Source organism: Rattus norvegicus, chromosome 16, assembly GCF_036323735.1.
Source record: "Rattus norvegicus strain BN/NHsdMcwi chromosome 16, GRCr8, whole genome shotgun sequence".
Taxonomy (NCBI): domain Eukaryota; kingdom Metazoa; phylum Chordata; class Mammalia; order Rodentia; family Muridae; genus Rattus; species Rattus norvegicus.
Window position 1 is genome coordinate 66,246,348 of NC_086034.1, and position 15,281 is coordinate 66,261,628.

The 15,281-nt window shown below is 35.9% G+C and overlaps 1 protein-coding gene and 1 long non-coding RNA gene across 2 annotated transcripts in view; both read left to right on the plus strand.

Annotated features, from left to right (window-relative positions):
* Nrg1 (neuregulin 1) overlaps window positions 1-15,281 on the plus strand; it is a 1,053,401-nt gene that overhangs the window by 292,264 nt on the left and 745,856 nt on the right.
* Window positions 1-15,281, plus strand: part of LOC120097372 (uncharacterized) — a 41,550-nt gene that overhangs the window by 6,595 nt on the left and 19,674 nt on the right. The window contains exon 2 of the long non-coding RNA XR_005494715.2: window positions 1-15,281. This exon is cut by the window's right edge and continues 19,674 nt beyond it. This is a non-coding gene — a long non-coding RNA (uncharacterized LOC120097372).

Genomic DNA, 15,281 nt, shown 5'->3' on the forward strand with positions numbered 1-15,281 from the left:
TTTCATCAGTTCCAATGAAGAATACTTAAACTCCCAAATGAAGAAAAGGTCTGAACAATCGTTTGGGGCTGCCTGTTGCCCGTTTCAAGGATGAGGGCAGCATCGATGCTGTGCTTTGGAGCTCCTGGCTGTGTCAGCCTACGTGAGCTGTCACAGCTGAGCTGCGGTTTGGCTTTCAGTACAGACTACGTAAACTGAGGACTCACTGTGGGTGCAGTGGTAAATCTGGGGAGGACTGTTGTTGCTTGTTTTATTTTTCTGCCTATGGTGACTTTTTTTAAAAAAGTGAAAGCATTGTTTTTTTTTTTAATTTTTGAGATTATGATATACTTACAACATTTCGTCCGCCCTCGCCCCCGGCCCCAAGCCTACCAGATACTCAAACTCTACTTCAAATCCCAGGCCTCTTTTTTCACACATTGTTATTATACACATTTATGTATATCATTATACATATATATTCCCAAATGTAACCTGTTTCATCTGCAAAAATGTCACTTAAATGTGTGCTTCACGGATGACCATTTGGCACAGGAAAAACTTGAGAATTTGAGATAAAAGGATGTCTTAAGGGTTTTCGGGGTGTTTGAAGTCATGAATATATGTTTATAAAAGTACAAACAGAAATACAATGACTTATTCAGAAATAAAACAGTTTGTGCTATCTAGAGATTTATCCTTTTATCATGTGATGTGATTTTTTAGGATCTTGATGCTTTTATCATTATTTTTATCAAGTGTTGAAATGACAATATTATGTTTTCAGTGGTGCACAAACATCTGAGAGCTTTGCTTCTTTTCTCAGTTTGCTTGCCTAAAACCTGGATGAATTCCTGTGGTCAGAATGTAGTGTAATTAAATGTATTAAATCGTCTGTCTGATATTTTCTTTTGGGCATTATTTTATCCCTTTATAACATCATAAGCATTATTAAAATTTACCACAATTCATAGTTATTTTTTTTACTAATCATTGATTACCTTAATAGATTTTTAAAATTTCAAATCATTAATTTTATGCCAAATGTTCCTTTTATGAAGTATCTTAAACTCACCCAGAAATTGGAAGTATGAGATATTTTAAATCATTGCGAATTCTGTCATTCATCTTGGGACCAGTAACTCAGAAACTCTGTTTTTAGTTAATTTTAATTAAAAACATTTCTACTCAGAATACTGCTTAATGCCAGATAATTGCTAACATTGAACATAGTTATTTTTGCTAAGGGCAAAGAGCTAAAACCATAAATTGTGATGGCAGACACATGGTTCACTGACAAAACTATATAAAATATTGTTTATGTCACTTCTGATTCATTCATTTCTACTGTAACTCCTGGGGGAACCTTGTGCAAGTTACAGTTTCTAAAACATCCCTTATCACATTGGGTTCTGGCAACTCAGCACTTGCTTACTGACCAGATTATTGCTCTGAAACAAGGAACAGAAAGAAACAGAGTTATGTGTCAGCTGCACTTTGGATAGTCGGTGTCAGTACAGTTTCGGGGGACCTAAATATTTAATAGCCATGAGACCATCTGGCTCGAATTGGATAGCTCACAATTTTACAACTGCAATATTGCAGGGTAGGTATGAAAAGTACACAGAACTCATCTTTATAAATACGCGCCCACTTTATGTGCTTGACAACCTTGTAGATTCATGATCTACAGAAGCTGTTCATATGAGATGGAATCAATAGAGAATCTTTCGCTGCTGAGCAGGTTATCAGAGATGACAGCATTTCCGGTGTCCCTGATTTCAAAATATATATTATGCACAATGTTTCTAAGGCTGCAGGTTTTTGTCGTGTCTCAGTAGCCCTTTATTTTAGAAAATAATAGTCATCTCAGGAACACATTAAAATGTGAAGACATTTTTAAGTAAACATTTTATAAATAAATGGATTTCACTACCGAGCTTCTTTTCCACTTAATTCCAGACCATTTCTTGAAGTGACCAGGGAGACAGGAATACATTGACTCTGCATTCTCTTCTATTAACTTTCTTATCCCTCAGGTAGACAATGAACAAGGAGATAGGAGGAAACTGTAAAGTAGATAAGCTATTTTCATTCAAATGATGCTTTCATTGAAAATTGCACAAAGGGTCTAGTTTATTTTAGTTGGTTTGAATCTTTTTCCCTCTAAATATTTGTTATACCGTTTGAAGAATAAAGCACTTTGGTCATAGTTCCTCTATTCCCCTCTCTTATACTCTTTAACAGTATAAAAGAAAGAAAAATATTCTCATTTACATACATTTTAAATGTATCAAAATAGTGGTACATTAATTATCTTTAGGAGAGATTTTTAAGTCTGGTTGACTGCGCGCATTTTGATAGTTATAATTTACATATTTATTTCTAGGAACTCTTGATCCAAATAGATTTTAAGGAAGCAGCTTTAAATATGATAGGTTCCAAACCTATCTGGTTAACAACATCAAAATATTTTAAGCCGAGGATAACATAGAGCTAACCAGACCCAGCACCTTTGCCCACAATGCTATGAAAACAACATTCAGTGACCTACAATGGTGAGTGCCCCATAGTACAAACACCCTGCTACTTACCTCCAGGTTAGGTAAATAAAAAAGCATGTTCCTGCTTTCAAAGAACATGGTGCACAAAGAAGACACTAGATTAATAAAGGAATCCATGAAATATAAGGGAAATATGGGTGGTACAGTTCTCTAAGTGGCACTGCACAAATCACATGATAGAGAAAATAAAAAAAAAGGTCACATCTAATTTGAAATAACTGTTTTGTGAATGAATATAAGACCCACGAATAAGAGCACATGGTTATATAAAAGTATATTGGTTGTTACGTATTTTTATATAAGTACAATATAAAAAGTCAAGTGCAGAAACTGTACACTCCTTTACCACAGCCCTAGTTAGAACGGACAAAACCGTATTTTTGCTTACTTAGTTTTCATTTGTACTAACTAGATCTTTATAAAGGGTAAAGCTATATTTTTCTCTATCCCATAAAGTATAAAAGGAAGAATCACCATCAATTATTTTTACAAAGCCAGTGTTGCATTTGCCTCAAAGCTACATAAAGATAAATCAAACTGTTTTAGACTAATGTCCTTATTAAACATAGATATAAAAATTCACATAAAATATCTGCAAACTGGTCACAAGAACACACCAGAAAGACCATTTACTATGAACAAATTCACTCTGTTGCAGATATGCTGGGCTACCTCCATATATGCAAATCAGCAAATATTATTATGGTCAAAATATATCAATGGAGTACAAGTCAGAAATTACATGGTCATTTCAGTAGATGGATAAAAGCCACCCTTGAGAAAATACGATGTCATTTTATAATAAAAATCACAAAGGGACTGGGGATAGGAGAAAAATACTTAAACATAATAAACATTACGTATTACAAATATATACCCAACATTGTGCTAAATGCAAGAAAACTAAAGGCATTTCTGCTAAGACCAAGAACAAGACGAGGATGTTCATTCTCTTCATTTCTAGTCACTGTAATGCTTAAAGTAAGACAGAAGAAGAAATATATAATTGATGCTATAGGAGAGGAAGAGAGCATCCTTATTTACAACTGGTAGGACTCAGTCTGTAAGTGACCCTGAATACTCTACCAGAGCACTTGGTTAAATTTTAATTTTACCTTAACCAAAGTGGCAGTTTACAATATGAACAAACACAACAAATCAATAGCCTGTCTATAAAAACACACTGAGGAAGAAAACAGAGAAGCAATCCCAGACCCAATAGTCCCCGAAACAAACAGACAAAGCCATGTGGAATAAACCTCAGCAAGGAAGCAAAAGTTCTCTACAAAAGAAATGTGGAATAATAAACAAGTAAACTATAGAAAGCACTAGGAAATTAGAAAGCTCCCGTGGTTTTTGTTTGGAATAACTCATGTCCTGAATATGGCTATACTAGAGACTGAATGCAATTCCTATTAAAATTCCAGTGTCATTCTTTGAAGAGACAGAACATTGAACTTTCGAATTTGATGGAATTTTAATTGAATGGAACCAGAAAGAACAAGGATAGAAAAAAAAACATCCCTAAACAAAGTGAATATGACTATGACGGGTTTGATATCAAATTATACTACAGAGCTATAATAACAGAACGGCATGGCGATGGCATAAACAGATACTGGCTCAATACAGTACAGACGCAAGATGCAGATCTAGTCACACGAGGTTGCAGTTATCTGTTTTATTTATAAAAATGTCAGCAGTACACAGCAGAAGAGTATCTTCAAAGAATGGAGTCAGACAAACTGGATATTCATAGGTAGAAGAAAGAATTACTAGACACTATCTCTCCCCAGGAGCTGTAACTCAAGCTGAACTGTGAACGTGGTTAACATTGTATCCTATGTCATCTTTTTTTCCCCCTTCTCCTGTTTATTTTCGTTTGTTTTATTTATAGTCTAAAACGATCAGATTCAAGTTGGTTAATTTTAGCTATGTAACAACCTGACAAGATGGAGGAAGACGGCCTCTAAAGGGATTGTGCCTATGGTTTGATTCACTTAGAAATTTTATTTTCTTACAACTTAAGTGTAATAAAATGTGTTTTTTTCATGTAAAAAAGAGAACATTTTGACAATCGAATGTTTGAGGAACATTGTGGGGGTGACGTTGGCTTTCAGCAATGAAAAATGTATCTCACTTGATGGGCTGTTTTAATTTTATTTTTGCTTAGTATAGATTAGACTTTCCTCTTTACAGTGATGGTATTTCAAAGTATTGTCACTTGGTTGCGCTTATATTGTGCTTTTCATTAAACAAATATAATGCATGCACATGGTCTAATAAAGGATGAAAATGATTTAGATTCGAATGTTTTTATTACAGAAGTTCTTTTACAACTATAAATATTCATTATTAATGCATTACACTATCTTATTCAATCTTGTCCAAATCCCAAACACCTGGAATTATCTGGCATTGTTATGCTGTCACGAATTGAGATGTGGCTTTGATATAACTGTCTTTTTTTTCTCTCCTGAGAACCCTAAATGGTTCTCAAGACTTGCCTCCTTGGAAGTTGAGCATTACCATGAAATGATCCCAGATGTCAGATCAGATCAGAGAATCCTGGGTTCAAATCCAGGCTCTACTACTCACCATGTTTGTGATCTCAAGCAGTGCTTTCCTGGTTTTTCCTCTGCAGAACAATGAACCTTATATACCTCATTTATGAGGATATTATCAGATAATACAGATAAAATGAGCACAAAAATCAATAACTGGAAACTTAAATGTTATCTACCTGGATACGTGTAAAAAAAAGTCTCAAATTATCCTTTTGATCCTATTTCAAAATCCCCATCAATTTCCCTTACATAGTAACAGTAGGTGACATGTTGGTTTAGATAGCCGATAAGAAATCCAATGGTGTGGAAATTTTCTTGTACAAAACCACCACATGTAGTACCTCCCCACTGACATATGCGATGTTTCCTAACTACCCATTACTAAATCGTGGATTTCTACCATTTATGAAATATATCACTTGTAGAAATATGGAGATACACCTAATTTAAGTGTGACACTCCTATTTCCTGGAAGTCATTAGAATATTATGGGTAACAAATCAAATCTCTCCAGCTTACAATGCCTGTCAACGGGGCCACATGACGAGCAGCTGGGCTCTGAACTCCACTGTCTTAGCAATTGGTGCCCTTTTATTGAAGTATTCCAGCTGACTTAAAGCCAGCTTAGAAGACCCCCAAGAGTTCTTTGTCATGATAAAACACAGGCAGTATGGTTAAAATGTCAAGACATAACGATTGCTTGCATATATCCACTTATAAATGCAAACACACACACACACACACACACACACACAAACACACACACACACATCACATCACAATTTGGCAATAGAAGACAATGCCAGATAAGACTCTGACATCATATCCAAGCCTTTCTTGTGACCTCTATTTGGGTCATATGACTGATTTCTGCAGAATTTAGAAGTAATTGTATGAACAAAACGACCCTCTCTTAAACTTAAGCTACAGCATCGATCATTAGTGTATTTCACATGCTGTGAAAACTATATTTGGCATCATCAACAGCTGCTCGCATGGATTGTTCGGCACTAAAATATGATTGGTGAACACTCAGGATTTTATTTCGTGGTATTACTCGCAATTATGGGGATGTTGACAGATTGGTCTCCATCGCACTTAGCCTCAAAGAAATAAACAGGTCTGTAATATTCACATTCCCTCTCTACGATTTTTTTCTTGATTTTTTTCAATCGTTTTATTGTATCAAGGAAAATAATTTTCTCTTTTAGTTGATTTTGCCCTGAATGCAAATTGGTATCATTTGCACGAACCTAAGTTATTCTAATAGTCATGTTTTAGGATATTGCTACTAAATCGTTGTCCCTGGAAGTTCACTGATGTCGTGAGAGAGTGCTATGATAGCTTTTTGACTCTGGCAAAATAAGGATAAGAGTTTATCACCAAAATTACCACCTGTGGGGCTTTGTCGTGGTGGCTATGGTTTTCAGTGAGCAGAGGCAATGGAGTTAGCTGTGATGGCTTCAGGAAAGCATAAAGGACCCTGGTAAGACATGAGCAGGGTAGAGTAATATAGGTAGGGTAAGATGTGAGCAGGGTAGAGTAATATAGGTAGGGTAAGACGTGAGCAGGGTATGAGTCAAATATGTTACCAAGGGATGAATGAACAGGAAGAAAAGAGGGAACATACAACCCTGTTCCTCAGGCTCAGGGACTATTGCAGAAGGGAGGCATACTGATTTTAAGAGCCAGAGGGTCAGAGATTTTGTGCGAGATTTTCTTAGAAACGTCAGAAGCTACACCCACTTATTCTCATCAACATGGCTGCCCAAATGTGCTAATTTTTTTAAATGTGTACACCTACTTAAATAAGTGTTTGTGTATAAGGTTTTAGACTACATGGATGAGAAATTCTTTGTAATGTTGGGGTAAAACGTTTATTATATGTACATAAAGTTCAATACTAATTCCTTTTCTCTTTCCTTTTCCTTTTTCCTTAAAAGAGCTTGCTTACTACAATTTCTTCCTTTAAACATTGAAAAGAATTCTCAGAGAGTTCATCTTAGCGTGAGTTTCCATTCTGAAAGTAGCTTTAATTCCTAGTCTTGACCATGAAAAGATTTAGAACTTTTCCGATTTTACATCCAACTCCTGTTTGTTTTAAGTTGCAGTCTTTTGAGAAATTGTTTGGCTGCTCCTCCAAGTTTATTTATTTAGAACTCCATTTCTTATCTACTTGATATGTTCAGGACATCTGCTAATGCTGCTTTTGTGTTCCCACCTGATAGTCAGAATGTGAGTCATAATATCTTTTTCATAATCTGACTTGCTTACTTGTAGCAGTGTTTGAAATTGTGTGATTCTTTTCAAGAACACTAGACACTAGGGGTTTTGCTTGGTAGAATCAGATGTCCTGTTGGGAAGTTGTTTCCCCTGCTGTATGGTGACATTGTTTAAATCACTCTTATATATGTATATATTTTTGGAAACTTCTATAGTAGTACATTTCCATATGGCTTGTAAAAGGGCCATTAGTGTTTGTTGCCCCTCTCCATATTTCTTCTTTTACCCTACCCTCTGACCCTTCTCATTTTATTTTCCCCTTTATTTCCTTACAATATTTTACTATATTTCTCCTTTTACAGAAGATCCCCTTTTTCTCCTGGGGCCTAAATAGCTACGTAACCTCTGGTTATTTAGATGGAGGCGCACTGATACAAAAGGAAACATTCATGTATTGCTATTTCAGTTATAGTCTATAATGTTTTAAGCTATGCAATTAGATCATTGATTTTTTTGGTCAACTTTCTGATTTTCAAACACATACATTGAAGGCTATAAGTATCTCTAATCAGAAATTTAGTTATTTTTACGGTTTTTTTTTTTCGGAGCTGGGGACGGAACCCAGGGCCTTTACGGGTTTTTATATAGTTAATTTTCATTCTCATCTTTTCCTAAATTAAAATTATTTTAACAGGTTTTGCTTAGTATCTAGATACATTTCTGCTTTTGAGTTCTAGCTTAGTTCCACAACCATCAGAGCACATATATGTTAGAACTGTGGTGATTTAAGAATGAGAGTTGTTTTATTAGTTATGTGGTCTAATTTGATAAACATTTAATAAGTATTTTAAGTATCATATATTTCACATATTTTAAATGCAGTACCTTATGAATGCTAAGTAAAAAAGCTTATCAAATAGGCTAAATATTTTGCATCCTTACTGATTTTATTTTGTCCTTAATGTGCTGGCAATTGGGAAAGTTACATTAAAATAGCTATCACTGATTACAAAGTTGTCTTCTTAAAAAAACTGATATGTTGAAGATATATAAGCATCGAACACATGTCTTTCTGATGACATGACCTTCTTGTCATTTTAAACTGCCCTTGTTTCTATTGACTAATGTGTTACAGCCCAGTTTATTACTACCAGAGTAATAATTAACTTTTAAAACTGTATTAGTTGCTCCATTCTAAATCTGATATACATTTTGTATGCAAGCTATTTATTTTACTAGCTTTGGGTAGAGTTTCTTGATTTTTAGTATACATTTTTTTGTCTAACATGAAAATACATGCTCTGTATGAATGTAAGCATTTCTTGTATCTCAATCTCATTCTCTCTCTTGCTCTCTTACTCTCTCTGTCTTTCTTACTCTCTCTCCCTTTCTCTCCCTTTGGGAAATCAAATCATATGTGTGTCCTTTTCTTGTTTCTTTTTATTTCTTCTGAGCATATTTATATATGTATTTTTGTATATATGCATTTGTAAGCATATGTATATATGTATTCTTGTAACTTACCTTCTTCTTCACTGTCTTTATTTTGTGTTGGTTTTGCTCTATGCTAAGTTTTAAGTTCAATTGTTTTACTTTAAGTACCAAAATGCTCATTCTCTTAATCATTCCTGAATTAAAATTATCTGGTTAAAATCTAGTTATCTCCTTTATTACACAAATTAATGAGATATTTATTTTAAAACCTGTACCAGTTGATAAACTATCCATCAAGTCCATTTCTATCATTTCTGGGTTTTGGTCATTTAATTGTCTGCTTTTGTATGCCTGGAAGTTTTGAATTTGGCATTGTTTATGAAAGTTTGACAGGATCATGTCCTGCCTGATGTCTTGCCCGAGAGAGAATTGCCTTTTTTTCTTGGAGAAAAATGAAGTAGGGATAGATCGGCTTCGTCCAACAAGGAATGGGCGTGGTCTACTTACATGTCAATCATCATGAGAGGTTTCTATTTGCATTTTTCCCTAGATATCTAGGTTTCAGCTTACAAGTCTCAGATGAAATGATGGTCCCTTTCTCTTTAGGGATACCTCTGGTGGTTGAAATGAGAAATGTTCCCCATATGTTAGGATATTTAAACACACGGTCCCCACTTGTTGACCGTTGTTTGAAGAGGTTTAGGATGTGTGGACTTGTTGGAGGAAACATGTCCTCGGGAATGAGCTCAGAGAGTTTAAAGCTTTGCTCTACATCCAGTCTGTTCTTTCTGCTTCACGCTTGAGGAAAAGGCTGTGAGCTCTCAGAGTCCTGAGCTCCGTGCTGAGTCTTCTGTGTCCCCTCGTGCTCTCACGCTTCCCTCCCTCAGCCCTTCTCAGTCAGGAGCTCAGGTAAAGCCTTCTCTTTATTAGTTGTGTTGGCTGTGGTGTTTTTTCACAGCAACAGAAAAGTAACTATCAAGTACCCAAAGTCTAGTTTTTGTTCTCTAGGCCCCGCAGCATGGATGGCAGCTGTGAGCACCGTTTTCTTTTCAAGCTTTCTGCTATGAACTGCTTATGAATAGGTAACAGCCTCCAGTGAAATGTGTCTTCTCCCTGGATCTCAGTGTGCTCCGTCAAATTGCTCCTGCCTAAATCATCCTCCAGTGCGTTCAGACAACATTTCCTTGCTACATTTATAGTTGTTGTTCTTGTATTAATATACCATAAGCTACTTTGTGATAGCTGGAGGCAGAAATCCTGCCACTAAAGGATATTAAACATAGCGATGATATGATCTGATTTGCATTTTAGAAAGATTTCCCTGAACATCAATTTTCTCATCTGCACAATGAAAGATTGAAGTAGAAACCGTTCTCTAAGGCCCATTCATCTCCAATATTCTGAAACTCATGGGAGCAGTGACAGTATGTCACACTACCATTTTAAAGTGGAAAAACCCACTGGCTTCTGAGTATTAATCACTTAAAGCTGCAAAACACTAGAACTAGAGGAAAATGACCAAGAAGACTATTCTTGTCTCTGGTGTCTTCTTTATGTTAATTCCGGACTTCTAGGAACATTATCTCTTTCCCAATCTGGTTATTCGGGAGCTGGGCTTATATTACCCATATTCCAAACAGTCTCTCCTTTGGGGGCTGTATTCCAGTTTCATATCTTCATCTATAATGAAGATATTATGGAATTAGATTCCACCCTCTTCACTTGCTTTTTACTTCCCTACATGTTCAAAATTCTAAGTTAACGAAGGTCATCATTTTATTAAGCAAGTTATATCTACGTGATAACATTTCTACCTAAAGGTGTGTATGTATGTGTTTGTGTGTGTATGATAATAATTAAAGACAAGTTCATGATTTTGGAAGGGGGAGGAGACGCAGAAGGAGTTAGAGTCAGGAAGGGTTAAGAGGGACCGAGATGCAGTGTTCATGAATGAAGAGCTAAAAATAAAAATCAAGCAGAAAATATACCATGGAAGTAGTTAATGGAATTTGGTTGTATATAAGGAAAAATGCATTTAGGGTTTAATAAAGAGAGATATCTATGTAGGAATCCATTCGCAGCAATTGTTAAAGAATCAATTACTAATGTAAATACTTAAGTTTGGTCCTGAGCTTGAGATAAGCAGAGGTAGATTGTAGGCAGCTGGGGTCCTCGGGAGATGACACAGTAATAAGCCACACAGCAGAAATCTATCTATTGTATTCTTTAGTTAAGACAGAGCTAAGATTTGTCTTCATCTCAGGGGTTGTCTTTTCAATTGAGAAGTTTTTATTCATTCTAATGTAATAGCATATTATATTAGAAAGCCAAGAAAATGATACATGGTTTCATCTGTAAGTGGCTAGGAAATTTATAAATTCATTTTGTTTTTCTTGTGTTTTCTATATGGCTAGATCTTATTCACAGATCTTTTAAAAAATACTCTTTAAAAATGTTTATATAATGTACATACATTTTGTCCTATTGTTATCAGAACAAGCGTCATTTTCATACTGTGTGTATATTGCATGAAATATACTACTCTACAGATTATATTTATATACTCCATTTTCCATGGCACTTGTTCTTTGAGGCATTTATTTAACTGTTGCCTTATCATTAGATTTATTTTGAATTATAAATAATATTCTGAGCAGAAAATATTTTCAACGAAAATTGCTATAAATTGCTGAAAGAAGACATTTAACTTCCTGTTACCTCATCACTGCCTTCGATAAGGTACTTCATTTTTTCTTTGATACATTTCGTCCTTTTCTTTCTTATTTCTAAAGTCTAGTAGACATGCATCGCATTAAACATTCATCATCCCTTCACCATTCACCCTTGTTGAGCTTACTATTTATTGGCTTGACAAGTCTTGTAAAATAGTCGTCTCCTAAGATGTACAACTCCTTTGACCCGGCTATAAATAACCATTGTTTACATCATCCCTGCAAAGCATCCCTCCAGGATCAGTTCTTCTCATGTTCTGGAGTCAAGATGGGTTCAGTGTTCGGTAGTGAAGGACGAATTGCTGTCCAGGTCAGTAAGATGGATCTGTACACTCAGAAATTGATTAGTGAGTTCAAATGGAGTTTTCTGGCCAGGAGATGCCTGTGATCAAGACTCTTTTGAACACAACTAGTGTTGTGAGGTTTCTAGTGTATATCACAAAAAAGGAGTGTCATTACCACCCCAAAAGTGGCTACAGTTATGTTGTGAATGGATGGGAAAACAAGCAAAGATTATAACTTTTTCATTTGTTGAGTGAAAGTTTAAAAGATCATTTAAGGTGGATTTAAGGTGGCATTAGAAAAACTCCTCTGAATTTAATACCTATGTACCTTAAAGGGGCCCAGCAAATGTGGGAAATATTGCCTTGCCAGAAACTAGGAGATAATTTGACATTAACTAGAATTCCAGGCGCAGTGTGTTCATTTGTCACAACAACCCCCATGCTTCTAAATGTCCATGGCTTTTTCCTTTTCCCACCTCCATTAACTACTTTTGGTAATTGTATTGCTCTCTCTTTCTTGACAGCATTACCATCAAATTGGAAAGAGCCTTAGCGTCTGGACATAGTAGATGTTAGTTAAACAGTTAGTATCATGCTGACATTTGAAAACAGAACAACTTAGAAGTTGGTAATCTGTTTTGGAGCCAACATTCCTTGTGAACTCTTACAATTACTTCAACTTTCCTGAAATGTATGTTTTCTTAAGAGGGAAGTTAGGATACAGGGCTTTTCCTGGGATGTCTTTCTGGCTAATTTTATAGAATTTCAACATGGAGCAAGAGTAATTTGTGTCAATTGTGCTTTCCCAAATGCTCTTCTGTTTGGATGCTCTATCTGAATATTAGATTGCTTCTCCAGATGTTACAGGCTCATGTTTCCTTCTGCTACATTTGATTGTTGATCCCTCCCTATGTTCCTCGGGATTTCTATTATCTCTCTGACTTCGGCAAAGTTTTTTTATAAATGTTCGGTGTTTCAGAGTTTGGATTCAGTTCAGAAAGATGATATTTCCAAAGGACTTTTGTTCATTCAGTTCTTCCCTTGAGAATGTTGAAAACAGTTATCTTTTTCTCCTGCTTTTGTAGGGTGAGGGTGCCATTGTTGTTTTTTTCTCTCTCTCTTAATATATTGGGGATATTGACCTCTTCCCTAAACCTTAGGTCAAAGGAGAAGTGGTGGTTGTTTTTGATTGGATGATTGTGTCCATATGTTTTGCTTCTGGAGGGATCTTGTTAAAGGAAGAGTGACTATCCGATACTCCTAAGGTCATTTTAGAAAATGGCTTTATAAAACATGATAACATAGGATTTGATGGCAGATAGATCATGCTTTGTGCTTTAGTTCAACACTTAACTCTCTGTGTGACTTCAGGCAAACTGTTTAATGTACCAGGGCATCAGTGTGTTAATTTTTTGAAAGTGTTGTGATTAGTATTATCAGTATAGCAAAGAAATGCCTTGCTACCTATGAAAACCACGTAACTAATAAGTTCCCCAAGGTGTTTAGCCTGGTTTCTGAGACATACATTTCATAAATAATATCTGAAAAAGTAAAGGCTTAAAAAAACAGAATGTAATATTGCAGCTTCCTTTAGAAAATATAACTTCTTTTCTGTTTAAGGTTTATTGCTGCTTTATTTAAAACATTTTATATTTTGAAATTAAATTATGAATATACCAATAACCCCTTCCCCTTTCCTCTCTCCACCACGTTCCTGTAAAATCTCTTGCTCTCTCTCAAATTTACACACACACAGGCACATATGCACACAAATACATATATTCCTAAATATATAAATATAACCGGCTCCTTCTGTGTAATGGCACTTGTATGTATATGAGTATGTAATAGTGGGATGCATATTGCGGTGGTAACCAATTAGCTGTCTAATTGGACTTAAGGCTGACTCAACAACAGAGAGATCAGATCGTGGCCAACTACCTGGGGCTAGTGAGGCCATGGACTTTGGAGGAGAATCTACTATAACCACCTTATTAAACCAGAGCAATTCCTAACTGCATTTTCATTTTTCAGAGTTTTAAATGATTCACTATAGAAAGTCACAGTTGGAGGTAAGGTGGGCTCTGCCCTCTATCTTAGATTCCAGGGGCTGCTCAAAGACTTGAATGTGAAGGTGACCTGACTTCTACCATTTGCTCAATTGCTCTTATAGGTATTTTGTTCCTGATTTTGAGTTTCGTTTCCTGTGTTTTTGTATTGGAGAGGGAGAAGAGAATGAAGCTGGGTGGGTCTGCAGGTGGGGACAATATGGCAGGTATTTGGGGAGGGAGGAAAATAGATAAAACACATTGTATACATTTTGTAAGGAAAAGAAAAATCTTAGGTTCTCACCATGATTAATTAATTGCACTCCATGAGTCTGGACATTAGTTATCCCATGTAACAGAGCACCACCGAAAAGAAGGTCCTGAAATCCAGGAGACAACTCACCAGAGCTACCATTTCTGTTATCACTAGGAGAGCATCGGCAGTCAGTTCATTAGAATAGTCAGTCACAGCAACACACCTGCAGCTCGGTGTGCCCTGGAGCTGAGCAGAAACTTGGCATTGAAAGTGTGTGCCTCTATTTCCCCCACCGTTCTTGCACACCTTAAGGAAATATTCAGGCTGTCCTTTTTTGTGTTTATCGAAGCTTAATTTTACAATGCATGCAGCCAATCAGGTTCCTGGGCTTCAGGTCAATTATAACTTGTGACTAGAGCTGGACTATTTTTATCACGAATAGTTTCGACCTCAGATCCTCTTAGTATTCCTCTTAAAGCATGTATTACATGAGAAAAACACACATGCAGAAATTTCAGCCAGAGCCTATGCATTTATAGCATTAGTTACCTGAAAATGCTGTCAAAATAAAAAGCAAGACTTTTGAGTGATAAAAGTGGTCAAGCCAAGGAGTTGGTTGAATCACCCTGTTTTCCTTCCAGATCATCTTGCCTAGGGATTCCTGTCTTGGTGCGTTTCTCTGAAAAGATGCTTTAAGAAAATATTTCGGAGTGACATTTATTAGTTTTGAACTCTTTCTGATCCTAACTTGAAAAGGGCATTTTCTATGGGATGTTGTGTTTTACTCCCCTAAAAGTCCCATTTTTTTTCACATTAAAGAGTACATTCAGATAAAACAAACTCTGTGGATTTACATGGGCAGGATCACACTGGACTTTCATTGCAGAGCCACTGCATTTATCTGAGAATGCGAAGGCTGAATTCTCTTTGCTTTGAAGTAGCCTGGGGTAGGGTGTGTTTGTGTAACTCCGAAGCATTTGTTTCAGTACGTGATGATATTCCAAGACCGGAAAGTTCCAGAAACAACGACTTTAATGCAAAATAGAGCCTCACATGTAAATTTGCTGCTTGAATTTTGCATCTCTTTTTAATTCACAGAAATCATTGTGCTGTTTGGAAAATGACTTATATTTTGCACGAAATGTTATGCCATTAGAAAATTCTATTAGCTAGCAAGTATTAGCTGAAGGAGTA